Genomic DNA, 24,097 nt, shown 5'->3' with positions numbered 1-24,097 from the left:
CGTCCCATTCTCCTCTCTTTTATTTCTCCTTCTTATCTCAGTGTAACAATTATTACAGGTTTTGACCAAAGTACTTCCGCAGTAGTTGGAAATGAGTTATTCTGAATTACCACAAGTGTTCCATCACCTTATAATGGGTCACATTTGCATAAGAACTAAGAGATGGTCAAAAAGTGTCTGCTGTAGTGATTTTGCAAATTCAGTGTTGTGGTTGCATCCATCATTGTTCTTGTCATCCTTTTTTAAAATTTTATTTTAGAATGAATTTATTTTTTATTATAAAATGATGCTTCTTTTTACAAAAGAATTATAATGAGGACAGTCTGAAATAACACAATTCATTGCAGCAAGTTGTCATCCTTTCTTAAAACACCATCTATTAACACATTGCGCACCAGTAGTTTTATTGCTAGCTTTACCCAGTGGCCAGATAAGATTCTATTGAAGGAGTACACAAAAAGTTTTACAAAGTATCATACTTTAAAAAGATATTAGCTTGTAAGAACAAGTAATAAATAACTTCAAAATGCAATGGGTGTTTAATGTTAAAGTGTGCCTATAACATTTATGTGAAACACTGTGTAATATGAAAACACGAGAGTGCTCGTGATCCGCCCACAATTTGTTAAGTTAGCCAGTTCCTCTTCACTCATCAGTGGTGCCTGCTCATTCCCCTCCTACTTATGGACATGAGCGATGGCTGTGGACAGTTCTAGGCCGTCAAGCAAACCCCTGCCATCGTAATCATGCCTTTTGAAATAATGGAGCTGCAGTTCTTGTGGGGACATCCCCACCTCTGGTTGGTTGATGACACCTGGATGTTCCGTGACATGCTCTTGCTGGTGCACTGTGGTCTTATCCAGGCCCGTGCTGCTGGGATGGGAGGAGCCAGCCCTGGGGCTCCTGGGCCCTGGCACCTGGGGCACACAGGGCCCAGGGCAAGCCACACAGGAGGGGGTTCTGAGCAGCTGCAGAGATCTCAGTTGCTGGTACCCTCGCTGCGCCCCCATCCCATTTGTCTTTCAAAGCCTCAGAGCCTCCGCCTTCCGGTAGAAGGAGGTGGAAGTCTCTGTCCTCTGGCATCCTCAGAACACTTTATCTCGCATACGTTCTTCCATGTCTTTCTTTTAACTTTTTTTTTAAATAAGAGAACATCGTTGGTACAGTACCTTTGAGGTACCTCTCATTTTCCTGTTCATTCCATGAAACTCCCCTCTTCCCAGAGACAAATAGTGGAGCCGATTTATCTTTCCGTATTTTTTCAATTTTGACTACATATGTGTGTCTGTGCACAACACAGAGGGTTGTTTATGAGTTAATGAGTTTATCTAAAGGCTGTCACACCAGATGTATCATTTTGCAATTTGCTGTGTTTTTGAGATGGATCCATGTTGCTTCATCAGGCTCTACTTCATTCATCTTTCAGGGTCCTATGACAGGACCTTGTGTAAACAAGCTACAATTCATTTGTCCATTTCCTACTGAGGGCCATGCAGCCTGCCCCGCAGTGTTTTCTTACCGTAAACATTGCTGCCATCAGCAGCTCTGCCTGTGCTTCCCGGGTTGTGTGAGATTTCTCCGGGATGGGCACCAAGATGCAGAATGGCTCGGCTATTTCCAGCACTTCTAGGTCCTGTCAGATTGCTAAGATGAAACTCCAGTTCTCAACAGCTCTACATGGAAGTTTTGGTTTCCCCATTTTAACTAACACTGGACATTATCAAGAGTTGTAAGTTTGTGCCAGTCCAGTGGGTGTATTGCTTACATTTGCATTGTTGTTTTAATGTGCATATGTCTGATTATTAGTGAGGTTGGCTATTCAGGTTTCTTTTCTGTAACTTGAACACTCATTACACGAGCGCGCACGCACGCGCGCGCGTGTGTGTGTTCTGTTGGGTTGTCTCCTGTTTATTTGTTGGTGTTCTTTATGTATTCTGGATACAATCCTTTGTTATATGTGGTGCCATTGTTTTCTCCTAGTCTGTCATTGTCATTTTCCCCTCTGTCCTTTGTGTCCTCTGACCTGGTTTTGCTTCATGCCAATGTTTGAATGAGGACAGAATGATGCTTCCCCACCATCTGAGCTTCTGGGCTCAGAATGTCAGCTTCTGTATCAGTGAGAAAACCCGAAATCCCTTTAGCTGCTGCCCCGGGAGGTGGGCAGAGCAGAATTCCTTCCCTTCTCCCCACCTCCTCCATCTTTCTGAGTCTAGGTGTGTTGGTTTCCCAGGGCTGCTGTGAGAGATTAACTCAGCCTGGTGGCTTAGAACAACAGACATTTATTTTTCCACAGTCAGGAGGCCAGAAACCCAAAATCAAAGTGTTGGCAGGGTCGGCTTCTTCTGGAGGCTGTGAGGGCGGATTTGGTCTGTGCCTCTCTCGTAGTGTCTGTGGCTGCTGGCAACGCTGAGACACAGAGCTCCAGGCTCTGCTTCCTTTTTCACACGGCCTTCCCTTCTGTGCGACTCTGTGTCTCCTCCTTACCCCAAATTCAGCATAATCTCCCATCAAGATCCTTAATTTAATCACGTCTGCAAAGACCCTGCTTCTACGTAGGGTCACACTCACAGGCACTGGGAATCAGGACGTGGACATATATTTTTGGATGATTCAATCCACTATGTCAGGCAAACTCCATAGATCCCAGGGGACAACTAGCTAACAGCAGGGTGTCTGTGCTCATGTGTGTGGGGGGGGTGCAGTGCTGGGAGGGTGTAGAGGAGGAAGAGTATCTTCTGAGAGAGGCGTGTATTCTGGAAGGTACCATTCCCACAGACAGGAAGAGCTGTACTTGTTGGGCATGTAGGTTATCGGATTCATAGTCCCAGAAGACAGGTGGTGGGAATAAAGGAATACCCTTGAGTGAGCAGGTATAAGCCCTGCAGCTCGGTGCGTTTTCTGAACTTTTGTGCTTTTTCTTGATGATGTCACTGTTTAAAATGACCCCGCGTGTACGGCTCTGCCTAATGTCCCGAGGCACAAGAGGCTGTGATGTGCCTTACGGAGAAAAAAACATGTGTGTTAGATAGACTTCCTTCAGGCACGAGTTAGGCTGCTGTTGGCCATGAGTTCCATGCGAGTGAAGCAGCAGTGTGTGTGAAATAAGGTGTCTTTAACAGGAACACACATAAAACAAGGTTCAGTGTGTGGAAATGTGATCAGAGGCTTGCAGGAATCTAACTCTGTATTTCTCTTAGGAGCAGTGGTTCAGAATTTGCTAATAGGGTGTCCCCAGCAGCCTTATCTATATATATATACAAGCCTAAGCGACCAAACAACCAAATGACTGGTCGACCAGTCACTATGATGCACACTGACCACCAGGGGGCAGACGCTCAACTCAGGAGCTGCCCCTGGTGGTCAGTGCGCTCCCACAGCCAACCTCCCATGGCCCTTCCACCCCACCGGCCAACCTCTTGCGTCCCCAATTGGCCCTGATCGGCCCCAATTGCTGGCCAGGCCGAGGGACCCCACCTATGCACGAATTTGTGCACTAGGCCTCTAGTGGACTATAACTACCATGAATAATGAGGACCAATGGAATCTGAAAGAGTCCACCTCTGGAGATGATTACACCTTAAGATCCAGGAGCAAATGCCCGGAAATTGGCACCCTCAAATGGCAAGAAGACACATTCTATGTGCAAGCAAAGCCAACATGCTCCTCAGGAGAGGACAGTCTGAGATTAGAAGGCCTCGGGATAAGATGGAAGTGGAGATGGAAAATAGGGAAGGAATACAAAGAAACAAAAAAGTTAATGGCAGGATCAAAGTCCATACGGCACACAGTGAGGAGCAGAAAATGTGTCCAACACTAGATTCTTTAACTAGCTATTAAGTGAAATATGTATGATTCGGTTATTAAGATATTGTGCCTTATTTATTGACTTAAAAGGAGTAAGGAAAAAAGCAGTTTTTAAAATAGCATGAGCAGCCCTAGCTGGTTTTGCTCTGTGGCCTGTGGACTGAAGGGTTCCGGGTTCAATTCCGGGTGAGGGCACATTCCCAGGTTGCGTGCTCAATCCCCAGGAGGGTGCATGCAGGAGGCAGCCAATCAGTGATTCTCTCTCATCATTGATGTTTCTATCTCTCTCTCCCTCTCCCTTCCTCTCTGAAATCAATAAAAATCTATAGTAATAAAAGGGTAATATGCTAATTAGACCAGATGTCCTCCTGGACAAAGCCTCAGTGACTGCAAGGGCCAAAGGCAGGCAGCCATGGTGGCAGCTGCAAGGGCCAAAGGCAGGCCACCACCGCAGTGGCTGCGAGGGCCAAGGACAGGCTGCTGCAGAGGCTGTCAGTGGCAGCAGCAGCAGGGTGATGGGGGTGGCGCCTTCCCCTGATCACCCGGTCGCCTCCCGCAGGGGGAGGCCAGAGGCAGCAGCAGTTGATGGGGCAGTGCCTTCCCTTGCTCGGCCTGGTCACCTCCTGCAGAGGACATCTCCTGAGGGCTCCTGGACTGTGAGAGGGGGCAGGCCAGACTGAGGGACCCCTGCCCAGGTCCTGGGTGCCTGCGGCCGGCCAGAGGGAGGGAAGCCCAGGTCCTGGTTGCCTGTGCCTGGCCAGAGGAGGGAAGCCTGGGTCCTGGGTGTGGGGGCCAAGGCAGAGGCAGTTAGGGGTGATCAGGCAGGCAGAGGAGCAGTTAGGGGTGATCAGGGGTTCCAGGTACCTGTGGCCGGCCTGGGTGAAGCCACCCGAGGTCACAGGTGCCTGCGGCCAGCTGGAGGAGGCAAGCCTGGGTCCTGGGTGCGGGGGCCGAGGCAGAGGTGGTTAGGGGCAATCAGGCAGGCAGGCAAGCAGTTAGGAGCGATCAGGCAAGCAGCAGGTGAGTAGTTCGGAGCCAGCAGTCCCAGATTGAGAGAGGGATTTCCCGCATTGGAGAGGGTGCAAGTCTGGCTGAGGAACCTCCCACCCCCGCCCCTGTGCACGAATTTTGTGCACCGGGCCTCTAGTATTTAACAAAATAAATAGCACGAGCATACAATGTTTTAACTCCTTTTCTCTTTTAAATGCATGCTTACTTAGAAAAGGTTCTGGATGTCTATATTAGGGTATTTAAGGTGGGATAGATGTTACTTTTTAGTATTTGACATGCTTATGCTACTCTAGTGTTTGATTTTGTGCAAAAAATTGTATTAAGTTGAATTAAAAATATTAAAGTGGGGATAAAGAAAACAAGGCATTGTCAGTGTGGACTGTTGGGCTCCCTCCCTCCTCTGTTCTCCCATAGCTCCTGGTCTTCTCTGGCTGGCAGCACTTACTCACCTGTGTCTGTGACCATCTCCCTCCTCAGGCTGTGAGGGCAGCCTTTATATTTCTAAAACCCGTGTGTGTGTGTGTGTGTGTGTGTGTGTGTGTGTGTGTGATGCTCACGGCATTCTTCTTGTGGGGAGAAGTGGTGGAGGTGTTGCCCCCAGCCTGGGCTTGCGGCTTGGCCCCGTCCTTCTGTTCCTGGGCCTGCCTCAGCTCCTCTCCATCCCCCAGCCCAGCTTCTTAAGGGTGGGAACTGTGCACAGGCGAGGGAGTGGGAGAATGAAGCACTAAGGCACTTGAGCTCATTCATTCGGGTGGATCAGAAGGTGTGTTGACACCGATGCAGGAAGTTCAAGGCCTTTGAGAAAACGCCTGCATTTGGATGGAGTGTAGGAGGTGGAGGGAGTTCTGTGGGGTTCTGCAGATCCACTCTGTGGGTGTCAGCTTCGCACCTCTCCCCAGGTCGGGCTGGGGCACACAGGCATCTCTCTGAGCAGTGAGACGGTTCCTTCCCAGCGCTAAGTCAGGGAGAGAAAGCCACATCTGCTGAAACTGTCCTTGTCCAGGAAGCTCCCTGAGCTGGATCGATCCCGGCGAGATCCGGAGGGTTTGCTAAATGCTGGAGTCCCTTTAACCCCAGCTTCGCAGACACACAGGAGGCCTCGGAAGGCAAGGAGGCAGGCGGAGCGAGCTCTTTGCAGGATCTCATCTTTCCCAGGGCCTGGCCGGTGACACCTGGCCCTGACATTCTCTGAGTTCACAGCCCCCAGGAGGCCCCGGAGGCTCTGGGCAGCCTTGGATGGTGTGAGGGAGGAGAGCCTGGGGGCGAATAGGGGTGAGGTCCTCGCTGTCTCTGCGGCCTCAGAGGAAGGGACCCAGGCTCCCTCCCTGGGAACGTCTGGAGCATTTTCCTCTCAGAAACAAGGTAAACATGAGCGATAGGATGGAGGCCCCAGAGGCAGTCTGGGCGGCTCTTCCTTCAGCCTCCGCATTCGTTTCTCCGGGGGCTGCGCGTGGAAGCGTTAGAGGTCCGGAAAGCCGCCTGTGGGTCCCGGCATCTGGGTTCACGGTGCTGGCGCGGGCTCTGTTGTTCTTGGAGAAGAGGCTGTGAGCTTCTCAGATCCTGGTCCACGCAGGCAAGTGGCTCAGCAGAGCCCAGAAAACGAGCAGGTGCTCCCGGGCCGGGGCAGGCAGTGCGGTGAGCAGGCAGAGCCCTCGTGGGGTGGGGAAGCAGCCCGCAGCTTTGACCAACTCTCCCCCCCTACCCCCCCCATCCCTCGGCACTAGCTGGGTGGCCTTCGCCAGCCCTCACTTCACGGGGCCTCAGCTGCCCATCCTTCGCTCAGAAGGTCAGGCAGAGGTTCCTGGAGTGTCTGCCAGCCTTTGAGTCTGTGAACCACGGAGGAGCGGCCGCGGCGGTGGGGGCTTCCTCCCGGGCCCCTCCCCGAGGCCCCCTTTCTCTTCCACGTCTCCCGGACTCACCCCTGTTTTGTTTCCGAAGCTGAGATCCCAGGCCTTTCTGTGAGCCGAGGAAGAGGGTGTTGGCTTCAGCTTGACAACAGGGCCAGGGAACACTGCCATCCATCACGTCCTCATTGTCGCGTTAGAAGGTCCCAGAAGGTCAGCCTCCAATTGCCTCCCGGGACAGAGTCCTGTTTGTGTGGCCGGGGGACCGCCTTTCACAGAGACCCTGGAGAAAGGCCCGTCCCCCCAGAGGAGGCGAGAAGAAATGGATTATTCTGAAGAGAAGTTCGGAGGACATGATGCTGTGTTAAAGCACAAGGACCGATAGAAATATTTTTGAGTGTTGAGCGCATCCTATTTATTTTATTTAACGCGGATTGAGTATATTTTGTCTGCTTTCTGGAAGGATTTGTGGCCGGGGGTGCGAGGGGTGGCTTTTGATATGAAAATGTGTATTGTGACTCCGTGAATGGGGTGTGGGAAGGGGCAGCGATGGCCCCCACTTGCTGGAGGAGGGGCCTCGCTGCGGGTCCAGCCCAGCCGGAGCGACCCGGGGAAGCTGCGAGGCGTGAAAGGGTGCTTTTAGGAAAGTCTGGATCAGACATGATGTTATAGGAAAAAATGCAGCGTCTGAGGAAACTGCACATGAATAGAGAGAAAGCCGAGAAACGGGCTGGAGGCAGAGGACATAAAACAGATTGTCATCGGGAGCCGGGAGCGGAGCCGGCTGCGCCTGGGGGGAGAGGCAGAGGCTCCTGCTCTCGAGGGGAGGCCAAGCAGGGGCTGGAGCCCTTGCGGAGTGGTGGGGAGGCCAGGGGGCAGGCCCGTGCATTTCTGAAGCGTGAGGACAGACGGAGACTCAGACAGAGCCATTGCCCCCTGGTCTGTGCCTGAGAAGCCTTGCCTGTGCTGGGCTGTGCCCTCTCACCTTGACCCCCACACCTTCGGGGTGGGTGGCAGCGTCCACAGCGGGGAAGGGAGCCACCTGTCCGGGCACTAGGAGAGGCCTGGGAGGCAGGCTGCCCTGTGCCTCTCTGTGCTGCAGGGGAAGGGCAGGTGCCACCTCCCAGGCTGCAGGCAAGTTTCCAGGGGCGCTTGTTGTGGCCCACACTGCCCGATTCTCAGCCAGGCTCTGTCCTGGCCAAGTGCCCGGGGGCACAAAATCCTTTGTGCCTCCGTTTCCTCACCTGTAAAAGGGGGTTAAGCCCTATCCGGTTTGGCTCAGTGGATAGAGCGTTGGCCTGCGGACTAAAGGGTCCAGGGTTCAATTCCGGCCAAGGGCACATGCCCAGGTTGTGGGCTCCAGCCCCAGAAGGGGGCGTGCAAGAGGCAGCTGATCGATGATTCTCTCTCATCATTGATGTTTTTATCTCTCTCTCCCTCCCTCTCCCTTCCTCTTTGAAATCAATAAAAACACATTAAAAAGTAACTTAAAAAATTGAAAGGGGATTAATGTCAGTGCCTACCTCAAAGAGATGTGAGGACTAAATTAATTCTTTTTTTAATGTCAATATTTTATTTATTGCCAAAACAGAATTTATTGTCCTTTAACTTTCCCAGCTAACATCAATATAGTTTAATGTACCCATCTGAGTTTATTGTATTTTCACATCAGTGTTACTGGGTTTGACATTTTCTCATGAACTAGGGATGCCTACGTAATTAAAATTACTTTGATAACTAAAATGTTCTTTGCTAGGTATCTCTGTGAATTGATTTTTTAAAATAATAAAATAGCCCTGGCCTGTGTGGTTTAGTTGGTTGAATGTTGTCCCATGCACCAAAAGGTCGCTGGCTGGATCCCTGGTCAGGTGCGTACAGGAGGCAATGGAGCGATATTTCTCTCTCTCTCTCTCTCTCTCTCTCTCTTTCTCCTCTCATCTCTCTCTCTCCCTCTCTCCCCCTCCCCCCTCCTTCTCGCTCTAAAATCAATTTAAAAACATTAACAAATAAAATCAAGAGAACTTTCTAATTTGTCCTGGGATTGTTGTAAGCAAAATTCGTGAAAACAGCTCCCTGGTCAGGGTGGCTTCCACTAGGCTGGTGGAGGCCACAGCTGGCTTCCGGAGCCTTGTTTCTCTTGGGGGCTCCACTGGCCTGGGGGCAGTGGAGAGTGAACACCCTGGTGGCATTGGTGGTGATGGTGGGGGTGTTAACAGCCTTTTCAGGGCCCTGGCGAAGGGGTTCATTCACAGCAAGCATTAGCTTTGATGGTCCTGGCCTGGAATGATTTGTCATGGGGTAGCAGGAGCCCTGTAAATACCAGAGTCCTCCTGGGTTCCGCTTCCTCCCATCCTCACGCCAGGACAGAGGAGGGGCCCTGGATGTTTCACTTCTTGAGGAGCTGCCAGACAGGCTTCCCAAGTGGCGGCACCATTTGACATTCCCACCAGGAGTGCCCGAGGGCTCCCCTCTCTCCCCATCCTCACCAGCACTTGCTACTATTTGCCTCTTTGGATTCTAGACATTCTCCTAGGCCCGGCTTTGGTTTGCATTTCCCTGGTGGCCAGTGGTGGCAAGCCTCTTCTCATGGGCGTATTGGCCATTTGTGTATCTTCTTTGGAGACATGTCTGTTCAGATCGTTGTCTATTTAAATTGGTAAGTTAGTTCTCAGTGGTGCTTGGAAGAAGGCCTTGCAGGTGGGAAGCTCCTGTTGGGAGAGTCCCCAGGACTCCCCTGCCCGACTTCTCGCCTACCTGTGCGAAAGATTTGGGGGGGGTGGGGGGGGGGTGGGGAGGGTACTGCATGAATGACCAAGCGTGCAGAGCTGCTGGCTTTATGTTCCCCTCAAATATTTCCCCACTCGGGAGAGGCTGGAGCCACAGGCCAAACACCCACCAGACTTGTTGTGTTCCTTTCCCCAGGTCCCTGTGGTGGGCAGGGGCCTGCCCATACCTGGCCGCCTTTGGTGATGACTTCAGTGCCGCTCAGGATCTGGATTCTGTTCACCCACACGCCCCTGAGCGGCTGCTGCCGAGAGTGGGCTGGCGTCCCAGGTCCTGCCCTCCAACCCCCCTCCAGCAGCTTCCTCCAGCGCCGCTGTCCCCTGCACCTGCGTCATCCCCGAGTTGTTTTGTACCCGCTGCTTGCTGCTCAGGTGGCTCTCTGGCTCAGCATAAGCTTCCCTTTTCATTTTTGCTTAAAAACACTCAAGGTTTTCCCGGAGTCGATTAGTCCTTGGTGATGACTGATCAAAGGTTTGGGTTGACCTCAGCATTTCAAGAGTAGCAGGTCCTCAAATAACGAAAGTTGTTTTGTTCGACGCCGTTATGCCGTTGAGAAAAAAAAACGATGGTGGGGCCACCGTGCGGAGTTTGCACGTTCTTCCCGTGTCTGTGTGGAGAATTAGGATGCAAGGCTCCAGATGGACACATTGGGCAGATAGCTGATGTCATAATTAAAATCCCCCCGCGGGACGAGCCGGTCATACTGTTCGGGGTCCGGACAGCGGCTTGTTAATGACCCCCCTGGTGATAAAACTCCTGTCTCCTCCCACCCCAGGGCTTTCTCCTTCTTTTCCTAGAGGCCATTTATATTCGGGTTCTGTTCCCTGTGGCCACCCTTTGCTTCTTCTCCCCCTGAACTTCCCTGGCTGCTCCCTGCCTCGCCTCGCCTCGCCGTGCAGGGGGTAGTTAATTCCTCCTCCCACAGTATAATATCTGGCAACCTCGCCTCATCCTACTTTTTATTTCCTCCCCCATCTTCTCCGTTAATCCGCGCCTGCTGGAAGCGTGCTTCCTCTGCCATTTCCCGCTCGGCTCAGGCGCTGCGTTCCTCTCGGGGACCTCTCGGCAGCTCTGTGCATACCTATGGTTATTGTTATTCTGGCTCCGGGATAATCCTGCTTGCTCGCATGCGCGCTGCGGGGCCTCTGCGCCTGCCCACGCCTTCTGCGCCCGTGGGGAACGGGGTCTGCAGCACCCCCCATCTGGTTGGCCGCCCCGCGCTCAGCCCAGGGTGGCAACTCTGGTCAGTAACATGCTGACTCTCCCTGGGCGCAGAGCAGCTGCCCTTCCACTTCCACGAAACAGCCGCCCTCCACCGCCCCAGGCTTTCCCTCCCCCTGCGTATAGTCACAGTCCTCTTGTTACCATTTCCAGGCCTCTCCATGTCTCATCACCTCCCCTGACACCCTCCAATTCGTCAGGGACCCTCTTATTTTTTAAAATATATTTTTATTGATTTCAGAGAGGAAGGGAGAGATAGAAACATCAATGATGAGAATCATTGATTGGCTGCCTCCTGCACGCCCCCCACCGGAGATCGAGCCCGCAACCCGGGCATGTGCCCTTGACTGGACTCGAACCTGCGACCCTTCAGTTCCTAGGCCAACACTCTATCCACTGAGCCATACCAGCCAGGGACCCTCTTCTTGATGTGGGAAAGGTGGACTGTGACCCGGTCAGTGCCAAGGGGGAGTATTACCTTTCTCAGTCGTAGGCATTTGGGGGTCTACAGAGTTAGTTTCAGAATTACACTTCTTTTTTTTAGCATCATAACTAGCAAGTGGTGACTTGGATGGGAGGTGCTGGGGGTGGGGCAATGGCTTCAACTTCCCCGTGGTACTCCTGACCAGATGGTGGGGTTGCTGTGCCCTAGAGCACGTGAGTGGGTCCTGGGAGTGTAACATGCTGAGGAGTGAGCATGTTGTCAAGGCATAACCCCAGTCTTTAATCTTGCGCTTTTGTTTCCAGTTAAACTTTTTTTATTCTTTTATTTCTCATGTTACAAAGGCAGTGCCTGTTAGTGGTAGAAAAATCTATGTATATAAAAAGCCAGTGACCATAACGCTGGGGGGGCGGCCTACCGCCCACGGCTGGCCCCACCCCCCAATCAGCCTCCCCACCTCAATTGGGGGCGGGGCCCACTGGCCAATCACCCCTTCCCCCAGCTGGCCTGGCCCTGATTAGGCCTATTAGGGCGGGCCGGCCGGCCAACCTCCCGCCATCCCTCCCCCTCCCCCCCCTCCCCCCGCCCCATAGGCCTGGCCCTGATCCACCCAAATTGGGGCTGGGCCGGCTGGACACCACCCCCCCCCCCCCCGCCCACCCCCCACCCCAAGCACAAATTCATGCACTAGGCCTCTACTTAGAAGATAATAGACTGGGGCGGTGGGGGAGAAAATGCAGGTAACAGTGAATCCCGCCCACCTGAGTGACTGCTAACAATAGAGTCTCTGGCACCTCGCAGGCCTTTCTCCACGTGTGAATGTTTCTGCTGTGCGTGCAGTCACACTACGTTTCACATAGTATATTTTTGTCGTCTTTCTGTGTTATTGAATCGTCTTCTAACCTGTGGCTTTGTGTGGCTGTGTGGTATTGCATCTGTGGGTCTACATGCCTCCATCAGACACTTAAACTTGCACGGCTGGGCTGTGCTTAGGTCTGCATTCTAAGCTTTGCTGTGTTGACTATCCTCCTAAGCTGATCTTTATGCCATTCTCAGATAAATTCCTAGGATGTGGGGTTGCTAGGTCAAAGAATGAGCACACGTTTAAGACTTTTGATGCATATTTATTATTGCTGTTCCCCAGAATGCTTATCTGTGTTTCTTTATATGCATCGGGCATTAGTTACTCTAAAAAATATTGGCCAACTTGGAAGACAAAAAGTGGCATTTGGTTATTTTAACTTGTATGTCTTTGAAAACTAACAAGGAAGGTTGAACATTCTTTGTGAGTTTATATTTTGTATATTACATTTTGGGGTATTGATACATTTTCTTAGTAAGAGCTCATCTTTTTTTCTTTCTCTCTGTCTCTCTCTCTCTTTTTTGTTTTGTTTTGTTAATCCTCACATGAAGATATTTTTTTCCAATGCTTTTTCAGAGAGAGTGAAAGGAAGGGAGGGACTGGGGAGTGGGAAGGGAGAAGGAGAGAGAGAGAGAGAGAGAGAGACATCCATGTGAGACACATCGACTGGTTGCCTCCCACATGTGCCCGGACCTGGCCCCGGGGTGGGGAGCAAACCTGAAACCTAGGTACGTGCCCCTGACTGGGAATCGAATCCGAGACCCTTTGGTGTACAGGTTGGTGCTCTAACCACTGAGCACATTGGTCAGGGCCCTCTTTCTTTCTTAATGAACTCTTTATATATTAAAGATTGTGACTTTCTGCCCATCTCCTGTCTTACAGCTATTTCTCTCAGGTGTTATTGATTTTTATTGTTATTTAAAATCTTAAATGTGTGTGCTTTTTTACATAGACAGCTTAAAATTGTCATCTATCCAGATACATGTTTTACGGTATTTGCTTGTGGTGTCATCCTGTAGAAAGGCCTTCTCAACCCCAAGATTATATAAATATTTACTATGGTTTCGTCTAGTAGTTTTTGCAGTTTCGCTTTTTACATGTAAACATGTAATCTGTCTGAAATATCTCGGTGGAAGGTACGAAAGTAAACTGTAACCATTACACTTCTTCAGTGGGGCACCAGTTGCCTTAGCACCACTTATTACTCAATCTGTCCTCCTCTTCCCAATTTTCCCCTCAGTTTATGAAATAAATAGGTCTCACTTTAGGCATTCTATTTGATTAAATTCTCTCTCTCTTCTTATGCCAGTTCGCACTGTTTTGATTCTTGTGGCCGATGACACACTGTCAGGCTCTGGGAAGCTTTGTGAACGGCACAGCACACGCCAGAGCAAAGGGCTGCTCGCGGTGTCGTGCCAAGTCGCTGTGTATGTTACAATCGCTGCCCTCCTCGGTGAGAGTAAATAATCTCTATTTTTTCCAGCTTTTCTTCAGGGATCCTGAGTATCATGGCTTTGTCATTTGCACCAGCGAGTGCGCAGGTCTCTTAATAAATGTTTGCCTTGTCCCCTGCCCCGAGCCTCGCACTGTGCCCGGTACTCAGGAAAGGCAGGTCTGTGTCAGCCCGGGCCCCTCAGTTCCACGGCCATGTCTTAATCACATCTGTTTTTCTTAAAAACCGGCAGCCCCCCTCTGCTGACTCATGTTCTTGACTCCTAGATGCTTTTCTTCCCTAGTCGGGTGTGCCGGGCACAGTCCCGGCTTCTTCCTTCCTGGTGGGGGGCTCGGGGTGGAAATCTGGTAGAGGACCTGGAGGCCAGCGAGTCAGGGATGCTGCGCCCCCACTCCCGTCGCTGGGCTGTTGCCATGACAGTGGGTCGGACAGACACGTCCTCCCTGTGCCTCCTCCCTCCAGCTTCTCTCTGACTCCACTTCCTGAGCTCAGAGGGAGCGTGTGGGTGGGCAGCCTGCTGGGTGGTCTGCCCAGGCTCCAAGGCAGCCTCGGCCACTCCCAGGGCCTAAGAGGGGCCTGGCCGCCCTCAGACCACACTCAGCCATGCTTTCTTCTCCAGTGATGCCTTCGATGATAGTGACGATGAGGAAGAGCCGGTGACAACCAGGGAGTAGCTGATGATAACGTGGAAAACGTGCAGGGGTCTCCTGTTCACAGATTGCATATAGTTACATTACTGAGCACCTGCCTGGTTTGTGCCCTAAGCGATTAGTAGATGCTGTGGGCAGTTAGGAGAAGCCTCCTGTCCAGTGCTCGCCCTCATTCCGTCAGCCCAGGCCAGAACCCGTGGTTCAGCTCCCAGACCCTGGGGCCTGACAGCCTCAGTGTGAACCCTGACTGTGCCCCTGCTATGATACCTGGACCAGTGACTGAACTTTTCTGTGCCTTAGTTTCCTCATTGTTGAAGGGAATGATGCTTCCCTGGTTGTTGAAAGGATTAAAGAGTTCGTATATATAAGCATTACAGTGCCTGGCCCGTGGTGTGGGTTTGCAGTTATTGTTGTTGTTGTTGTTGGGTATGTGCCTGTCTTTCCTGTAGTTCCAGCGAACCCCAAGCTCCATGAGAGCCTTCTGTCCATGTTTGTATTCACCGTTGCACACCCTTCACAGACCTGACACCCAGCAAATACGTTGCTGATAATACTAATGTGAAGTATCATGATCCCCTGTTGTGTCGGGCTCTTTGTCACAGTACCTGGTCTGATCTTCAAAAGTGTCTATGGTAGGTGTTATGTGGGTTTTACAGATGAGAAATCCAAAGCTCTGGGGGTCTAGGTGGCTCGCCAAAGGCTGCCCAGCCCACAGGCGCCAGGGCCAAGAGTCACCCCCAGTCCGCCTGACCCCAAAGCAGAGTCAGGATGAATGAATGACGAATGGGGTGGGCACAAGGGAGATGTTTTGAAAGGATTTGAGAACAATATGGCATTTAGGGAATTTAATAGGATCCATCGATGTGGCTGCCATGGAGGGGAAGGGCTGACGGGCAGTCAGCAGGGGAGACGAGTGGATTTCACGACATGTGGTTTGTGAAGGAAATGAAAGCCGCTTGGCATGTGAAGGGGCTTAAGACACTCATCTCAACCTCCAGGTTGCTCTGCCTGCCCACTCTGGCTTGCCTGGCGCAGCGGCCCAGAGCCGTGAGGGAGGGTTCCTGGAGGAAGAGGGCTTGAGTCCGGCTCCGACCACTGGTAGGAGGTCTGCGGTCAGAGGGCACGGCGGGTGCCACAGGATGCAAGCACCTGCGGGAGCATCCCGGCACACGGGAGGCATGGCCTCCAGAGCATCCCCTGTGGAGGGCACAGGTGCCAACAGGAGAGCTGGCGCTTAGGCAGTGGGTCCTTTCACCTGGGGGATGGGGCTGTGTAGCAGCTGCCCTGTGTCCCGTGTACATCCTGAGGAGGGACCTGGGGAAGGCAGCTGCGGGTGGAGCAGGTGGGAGGGGGAAGGCTGGGCGGGGAGGGGGAGGGGGACAGAGAGGCAGGCAGGGGCTGGATGTGGGAGGGCAGAGGTGGGGTGTGGGTTTTATTCCAAGTGCAAAGGGAAAATGAGGGTGTGTGTTGAGCTGAGGCATGATACGATCCTGTCTGCATTTTCATAAGGTCAGCCTGGCTGCTCTGGGGGAGGCTGGGGGAGGACCTGGGCGTTTCCAGCTCAGAGATGATGGAGGCCTGGGTGTGGATGGGATGACGGCAGGAGCTGGGGTGTGGGAGGTGGTGTCCCTAGAACTTGGTGGGCTACTTGTGGAAACACGAGTTAAGAAATGACCCTGAGTTCTTCTCAAGGGGCTGTAGGACCCCGAAGCTTGGTGCCACTTGGAGGACATGGTGCTGTGGTGAAGGGTGAGAGCCGTGGCTGCTGTGTCCCGGGGGAATCTCTGTAGGCTGGACGCTCAGAGCGGGTGGCAGATGCAGAGAAGGACCAGGCTCTGTTGCACTTGGCCTCTGCTGGGCACTCTTGGCCTTAAAAACCACCTTGTGCTCAGAGGGCCGGGGAGGCAAGTGCCAGGACTCTGAGCCCAGCCCTGGGGAATGGTGGGGAGTCTCCCGAGAAAAGGTGCCATCACCAGGGATTTCATCAGTGAGACACGAGGGACTCGGGTGGAGTTAGTCTTCCTAGGAATCAGGAAAAGAAATGCCAAGTTCATCTAAAGGTGTCCTAGGCGACCGTAGCCTCTGTGGTCTGGGAGCAGGAGCTTCTGATCCGACCTACCCGCTCCAGAACCTTCCTGTAGGTGACCAGTGACATGGGAGGGGGCTGAAGGAAGACCACAGACCTGATGCTCCTGGCATCAGCCAGGGACCGAGGGGGGCCCAGCAGGAGGAGGTGGAGGTGGCTCGCTGGCCTGACATCTATCCCCAGTGCACAGCGAAGGGAGTGCTCCTTAACCCGCCCCCACACACACACTTCAGACCCCCCCCCCCCCCCCGTTTTTAGACTAATGTTCTTCATCTTAACCTGGACGTTTTCCTCGGATTCAGTTATTGGGAGGAGGAAGAACCCAGGGTCCTGGTGGCTGTCCCTGTGGTATGTGACCAGGGAGTCCCCTCAAGGCCTCTAGCATGTTTCATACCTGCCCATTGGAAGGGCTGCCTGGATCAAGTTCACCTACACCGAGCGCAGTCGTGACGAAAATGAGCACCTTTCTGGAATTTCCAGGCACGGAGAACAGAAAGAAATGGTCCCTAGAGCTAAAGAAAAAGAATCCCGTTTGACGTTTATCCGAGGTGCTATGGAACAGAAGAAAGAGAATTTAAAAATGAACCGAGGGGCCCGTAGCCCCGTCTTGGACGCTACCTGAGTGACCGGGCCAGGCCCTCCTCCCTCTGCTTGCAAAACCCAAACCCGGGGGCTGGCTCTCGTCCCCAGGCCCCTCTCGGCAGTAACACTACCCCTCGAGAGGCACTCGCTTTCATTACCTGCTCCGGCAGAAAAGCGAGGGCCGAGATTAACACCCTCAGCTACGGCTTTGCAGAGCTCAGACCTGAGGAAATTGGAAAACACTCCAGCCAGCGTGGAGTTGGGTTTACAGCGTGTTCACTGGAGACGCCAATGGGCCTCATTAAAAGGCACTTTATCTGGAAGGCCCCAGGAGCGGCCGTGCGGAGGGAAGAGCGGTGGGAATGGAGGCGGACACGAGCTGCCTGATGCAGGGGAAAGAACTCCGAGTTTCAGCTGCGCCTCTGGTCTGACTGCTGCCCCTCACCAGGTACCTACGTGTCCCTGATCGCTTTTCCCCTCCGGGAGGACACATTCCCGTGGAGCGCCAGCATTCAGAGTGACCTGGTGAGTTCCGTCACCGCTAAGGCGCTTTGGAGTCTAAGGTTTATGCATATGCTGAAGGGGAAAAGCAGATGCCATCAGGAATGCCCCCAGAGCATTCCCGCTCAGCGTCTGCCCCAACCTTGGCCTGTGTTTTCTACCCTGTCCCCTCCCACGCTGCAGGCTTAGATGTTTGTTTGCAGACAGTAACTAGTGGGCCACCCCAGCTGCCTGGTTGACATCGGTTCCAGAAATGGCAAAACTTAAGAAAAATGTGCATCTCAGGATTGATGAACTCTCGTTCAACAAAAAGAGTTTGAAAACTGTGACCTCCCGAAGCCAGCGACTGTGTCTACACCTCCCCCAGGAACCCGGCTGCTTGGGCACGGGGTCTGGAAGAAGGTGCCTATGTGGGAGCAGGCCCTTAGGGTGCCGGTGCGGACGCTCTAGAACCGGGGTCGGCAAACTGCGGCTCGAGAGCCACATGCGGCTCTTTGGCCCCTTGAGTGTGGCTCTTCCTAAGCCTTAGGAGTACCCTAATTAAGTTAATAGCAATGTACCTACCTATATGGTTTAAGTTTAAAAATTTGGCTCTCAAAAGAAATTTCAATTGTTGTACTGTTGACATTTGGCTCTGTTGACTAATGAGTTTGCCGACCACTGCTGGAACAGTGGTTCTCAACCTTCCTAATGCTGCTACCCTTTAATACAGTTCCTCATGTTGTGGTGACTCCCAATTTCATTGGTACAAATTGAATATAATTAAAGCATAGTGATTAATCACAAAAACAATATGTAATTATATATGTGTTTTCCGATGGTCTTAGGCGACCCCTGTGAAAAGGTCGTTCGACCCCCAAAGGGGTTGCGACCCACAGGTTGAGAACCGCTGCTCTAGAAGAGATGTCTGTCCGGGAAGCCATCGCGGGCTCGCTCTGACACCGGGATGGGAGCCTGGTGACTCCAGGGTCAGGCTGGTCTGGTCGTGGCCGTCCCTCCTGTTTTCTACCTGATGTGAGTTAGCTGGCAAGTTTGGATTTGTCACCCGTGGGAGGCAGGTGATGGGGTGGGGAGGGCAGAGCCTTTGGGATGGGTCGGACGGGGGTTTCTCCAGCTCTGTCATTCCCACAGGCCGGGCCTTCATGCGCTTGTCCCCTTGGCTATAAGATGGGGGTAACCCTGAGGACTAAGGGAGGTGCAGGGAGACCCTGTCCTCCCCTCTTCTAGGTGCTGGGGAGGCGATCAAAGACTCAGAGCCCATCCTCCAGGAGTTTCAGTCTTGCTTGGCGATCTTTCTCCGAAGCTGCGGCTGGTTGGGCAGCCGCCCAGCAGGGGACCCTCCCACTGGCTGCCCCTCAAATACAAGCAGACCTGTACCCCCTCTGGGTTTCCCCTTTGGTCCCTAACATCCCTGGGACCCTAAATACCTCAGGGCATTTCCCTTCTTCACATGCTGGCGTACGACCCCGGGGCTGCCTAAGGACACCTCCAGTGGGTTTCCTCCTCTTCCTCCCCCTGCCCTACCCTGATTCTGGCCCTCAGCCCACGCCTGAATGGCCCACAAGCTCCATATGGTTCCCCCCAAGTTTGCAAGGCCTTGTGGCACCATGGCTGCCCTTACTTACCGTGAGCATGGTACCCCGACTACCTTAGGGTCTTGGGTGCTTTGTTCTGTCATTATTATTGAGGCTAGGCTCACTGATATCCATGGGGAGCTTTCTCTGCCCTCCCTCTGCCTGGGGCTGGGTCAGGCGTCCCTCCTCTGTCCCTGCCCTAACTTCCGGTATGTGTTGCAGTGACGGTCTCCTGGCTATTCCTCCAGACTGGCAGGCACTGTCTCCTCAGGGCCTTTGCGCTGGCTGTTCCTTCTCCTGAAATGTCCTCCTCTTGTATGTCTGTGTGGCTCACACCTTCACTTCTTTAGGACTTTACTCACAGGTCACCTACCCCACGAGGCCTCCATGACCCCCCCTTTTAAAACCACACTTCTCTCTGACGTCCGGGACCCTTCTCCTCTCTCCTGCTTATTGTCCTTCCTGACACTGTCATCCTCTCGCCAGACGGCTTCTTTTGTGCCTTGTTGATTGTCTGTCTTCAGTGTCCGGCCACAGGGATTTTTGTCTGTCCGTTCGCTGCCGATTCCCCTGTGCCTGGCACAGTGCCTGGTGTGTAGCGTTCAGTAGATATTTACTGAATGAATGAATGAATGAATGAATGAAGTGCATTTACCCCATTTTAAAATGGTCCATTCTGGCCTCTCCTCCACTGGACTCTGGCCTCCCAGCGGGCAGGGCCGTGTGCTGTTGGTCTTGGTTTGGCCACAGTATTTCCTGGGTTCCTTTTTGATGAGCGGATGTTGTCTCAGCCTCTGTCTAAATTCTGTCTCTCAATAGAAATCTGAGTATGCACCTGGGCCTTTGAAAGGCTAGCTTTTCGGGTGGTTTCTCTACAGCACCCACTTATCCCTTTATCGCCTACCCATGGACCCCCTTTTTTCCTCTCTCTCAGCCCCTTGTGCTCACATTCTGGGCTCATTATTCCCTCACTTCGTCTACTAATACGCCCTGTGCTTTCAGGAACATTACCCAGGCCCACTCCACACTGTTCTCCTGCTGCCCCACCGTGGGCCAGGAGTGCCCTCGCCCTTGGCCTCCTGGAAAACTCCTAGGCATCCCTTGCTTGCTTTGAACCCCTCTTCCCTGTGCACGCCCCGCATGTCCCTCCCCTCTAGCAGGGCCCGCTCCCAGATCATGCCTACCTTCTGCACTAGGACATGAACGTTGCAAGCCAGCCACCACATCCTGTGCCCCTTTGTGCCCCCTGGGCCTGGTACAGCTAGTCTTTGGCATGAAGCTGACCTGCACGTTTATCAGATGAATCAGCAGGGCTCATACAAAGCTCCCTTTGACTGAGGGTCCGAATGAGTGTGGCCCAGCCTGACTCCTGGAGCCTTTCAAATGCCATTGCTTAAGGGCTCTGGCCAAATCCCTGCACCGACGGCAAGAGCTCACAGCCTGATAGTTCTTCCTCCCCTGCACTGCAAACCACATGCTCACGACAGAGCCATGCCAACTTCTTCCAGGCCCCGGGCACCTGCTTACCCCCCTTCCTGTCCCCTTGGGGGCCTCTGAGAGTGCACTCTGCAGTGGGGACTCTGAAGGCCACGGCTCATTGCCTCCTCTGGAGGCCCCTGGGGAGGCAGGTGCAGGGCGCTGGCAGGCAGCTCCAGGTGTCTCTCCTCCCCCGACCTGTCCTCCTTGGGGGAAATCTGGCTGCTGTCTCCTCCCCCTCCCCACTCGCCGGCCCGTTCAGCTGTGGCCCGAGGCCAGGTGCCCGCCTGAGGATGCGCTGCAGAAGGAACTGGGCTGCCCAGCCTGGGCAGGGCCATCCTCCTCCCTGTGCCCCGGGGTTTGGCTGTGTGTGAATCTGCGCAGCAGGCTTCATCTAGACCTTCAGTGACCATGGGGTGTGTGAGCTGGGGCCTTGCATCATTCTCGTTGGAGCTGAAAAGCAAATGGCCGCCGTGGCCTTGCGTCTGTGACAGGGCCTTCCTAGTGGATGTGTGGAAGTCTCACTAATCACAGGAATTGGGGGGGACCTCCCTAAAATCTGGACCCCTTTGTTCTGGAGCTGATAAGACTCTCCTCGTGCCCTCAGATGACTGGGTGAATCTCCCTCCCCCCAAGTTCTTAGCACTTCTGAGGGTGCAGTGCCTCTTCCTCAGACCTGTCTCTCTGGATCTCATTGGAATGACAGAGGTTTGCTTATAGGGAGTCTTACTCCTTGTATGTTAGTATCACGGGGAACTTGAAAAGCTGCCCAGCCAGGACCTCACTTGGACTAATTAATCAGATTGATCGGTTTCCCTTCTAGGGGTAGGAAACTGTGTGTTTTTCTTTTTAAAGCTTCGCCGGTGGGTTTCCTGTGCCGCAGGCGTGGAGACCGTGAGGGTGGACGATCGCTCTGCTGTTAAAACCAGTTCGTCCCTCTGCGCAGCCTGAGCTTTCAGGGCCCCTTGGCGCACGGATGCCCACGCTCACTGCCCTGCCAGGCTGGTCCGGGTGCGAAGTGAGTGTGCAGACAGCCCCTGCGGCCTGGGCTCCTTTCGTGGTGGCTGCTTGCTAGGCATTTGCAGACCTGAAATGAACCTGGCCAGGCCACTCAATTTTGGGTCCTGGGAGAAGTGAGCAGACTTGTCCCAGGACTTGATGGTCTAGTTTGGGAGGCCTGTCCCTGGGCCCCAGACCCAGAGGATCTGAATAAACACCCTATCCACAGGCCTCCAGCCCCTCCAACCCCATTACTCTTAACCAAACCCTCTGAACCCTCTACCCAGAAACTGGTGTCCTCATCCGCTCCAGGGACCCAGTGAGACACAGTGTCCCCAGCTCCTGACTCTCCCAGGCCCGCCCTCTGCTCCCCGTCCCGACTCCTCCACTCCTTCATCTTTGTCCACCTTTGCCAGGTCTTTGCATCTCACCCTCATCACCCCCTGACCTGGTCTTTCCTCGCCACCAGAGGGTCCCTGTCCTGTGGAAAGTGTGTGAGACCAGCTGCCATCTGGGGCTGAAAGTGCCCCGCCCCCAGCACACCTGTGCCTACCTCTGGGCCTGTCTCCAGCTGCAGCCCCAGCGCAGCCTTCCCCGCCAGCCCGTCTGTGCCGATGTCACGCTCACGCAAGGCTGCTTCTTGCTCGGAGCCTTTGCACACCCGGCTCACTGTTCTTGGAAGACTCCAGTTCTTCTCCTGCTCTGGCCGGGTTGGCTCATTAGACACTCTTGGGGGTCAACGAGATGGTCCTTTGTGACCCTCAGACTCTTGCCTCACCCTGGAGCAGAGGATTGGTTGACTCCCATGTTCCCTGGAGCCCATCGAGTTCTCCTGAATTGTAAGGAGCCCTGGCGTGTGGCTTTGGGGGGTGTTCGCGGAGCCTGTTCCTTCTGTAGAGACTGGACTCGGACTTCTGATGCCTTCGTGTCATCTGCACATTGAGGTTCTGGCGTGGCTGCAGCGGAGCCCTTGCCCGTAGGTCAACCCCGGCTTCCGGCGTTCACAGGGCATCGCACTGGCTTTGCTTTGGGGAGACTAGCGTCCCAGCCCTGGGCCCACCCGGGCCAGACTGAGTGTAACTGAGTATTGGCTGAGCCCAGACCACACTCAGAGGGTAGGTACTTCCCGCCGAAACACGTTCCGTGTCATAGCCCCATGCAAACAGGTGTGCACTCGCGCGTGGCCCCTGTCTCCTCGCTTCCTGCTGCAAATGCTGAGCCCGTTTCTCACACTTTCCTGGAGCACCAAACCAGGCTGCTTTCTGGAATCTTTCTAGAGTTGGTCCCCACGGAGGAGAAGCTGTCCCAGGCCATGGAAGGGGCAGCTTTCCCTGGAAGGAGGAGGCGGGAAGTTTTCCATCGCAGGCCAATGGCCAGGTCAGGGAGAGAGCGCTCGCCTCTGTTCCTCAGTCTACCCAACCAAACCCGAATTTCATTTACTCTGAACTAGTTACAAGGGTAATAACACAGCTCAGCGGACAGTGTGGTAACTGCCTATGTGTCTCCCCCCTGCCCCCAGCTTTAGCAAATTTTTGCTTCATCTTTTTGCTTTTCTTTTTGCTTCATCTCCTTCCTTCCTTCCTTCCTTCCTTCCTTCCTTCCTTCCTTCCTTCCTTCCTTCCTTCCTTCCTTCCCTCCCTCCCTCCCTCCCTCCCTCTCCTCCTCCTCCTCCCTTCTTCTTCTTCTTCTTCTTCTTCTTCTTCTTCTTCTTCCTCCTCTCGTCCTCATCCTCCTCTCGTCCTCCTCCTCTTCCTCCTCCTCCTTCTCTTGATTTTTAAGAAGCCTCACCCTCATCCCCACCTCGGTCTTGCACAGTGGGAAGTGCAGTGTGGACAGAGGGAAAGGATCTGGGAACCATGGTCAAACCTTCCCTCTAGTCCCGCCACATGCTCCTCATGGAATTTAGGGTTTTTCCGCAATGGGACTCCCCCCCCCCCCCCGCCCCCCACCGCCACCCAGTTCTTCCAGCTTTTCTTTCCTGCTCTTCCCTGCCCTGCTTCTCACTCATGGGCAGAAAGTGGATGGAGTGAGGGCAGAGGAAGGCCCCATCTGTTTAGTATCTATAAAGGAATGTACATAGATGGTAAGCAAAAAATAAAGTTACTCCTCATTCAGGCCGACGCTCTGCGTCAGAGCTCATGCGAGAGAGTCTGACGGTCCAAACTCCCATGTTTTTCTCTATTTTCCTCGGCCAGGAATGCCCTTCTCCCTCCCCCAGGCGCCATCTTCTCTATTTTTGAGGCCCTGGCTCAGGTGATACCTCCTCTGTGAAGGTTCTGTCAGCCCCATCAGAAATGGCCCTGCCTTTTCTAAACCTCCTTGCCCATTATCAGTGCCTGGAAGTGAGTTCCGTCCTTTGTCCCTCCCTCCCACTAGACCATAAATTCCCGGAGGCCTCTGACTGAGTCTCCTGTTTGTGTTCCTATCCCCCACTCCCTTGCCCAGGTCAGTGGGCATGAAGATTCGGTGAGTGAATGAATGAGTGAATGAATGAATGAATGAATACACGGAGTGCCCTATGGCTGGGGCAACCATGTCTCTACTAGTAAGAGTTGGCCGGCATTTGAGGGGGTTCCAGGCTGGACCTGGAGCTGCCTCCGTGTCAGGTTCGGGGAAGGAGGTGGTGTTTCAGGATGCCCAGGCCAGTGGCTGTGTCCCTGCTATGGGGCGGGCCCCACCGAAGTCCCCTGGTCCTCCTGGAGAACAGTGAGCCCCAGGACAGACTCCAGGCCCCGCCCCAGCCAGCCTCCCTCGCTCCCACAGTGAGGCCGGCCGCCTCTGGAAGCCGCAAGGCCTGCCGTTTGCAGG

General features: G+C 53.6%; 1 protein-coding gene and 1 pseudogene across 2 annotated transcripts in view; one reads left to right on the top strand and one right to left on the bottom strand.

Annotated features, from left to right (window-relative positions):
• Positions 1 to 24,097, top strand: part of NTN1 (netrin 1) — a 188,671-nt gene that overhangs the window by 87,550 nt on the left and 77,024 nt on the right. The window lies entirely within an intron of this gene.
• Positions 139 to 1,010, bottom strand: LOC138994515 (multiple coagulation factor deficiency protein 2 homolog pseudogene; annotated as a pseudogene).

This window comes from Myotis yumanensis, unplaced genomic scaffold (genome assembly GCF_028538775.1).
Source record: "Myotis yumanensis isolate MYYU_CA2020_CCGP unplaced genomic scaffold, mMyoYum1.0.hap1 SCAF_16, whole genome shotgun sequence".
NCBI classification, from domain to species: Eukaryota; Metazoa; Chordata; class Mammalia; order Chiroptera; family Vespertilionidae; genus Myotis; species Myotis yumanensis.
Note: the sequence above shows the minus strand (reverse complement) of the source record. Positions and strands in the feature narration are given on the sequence as shown.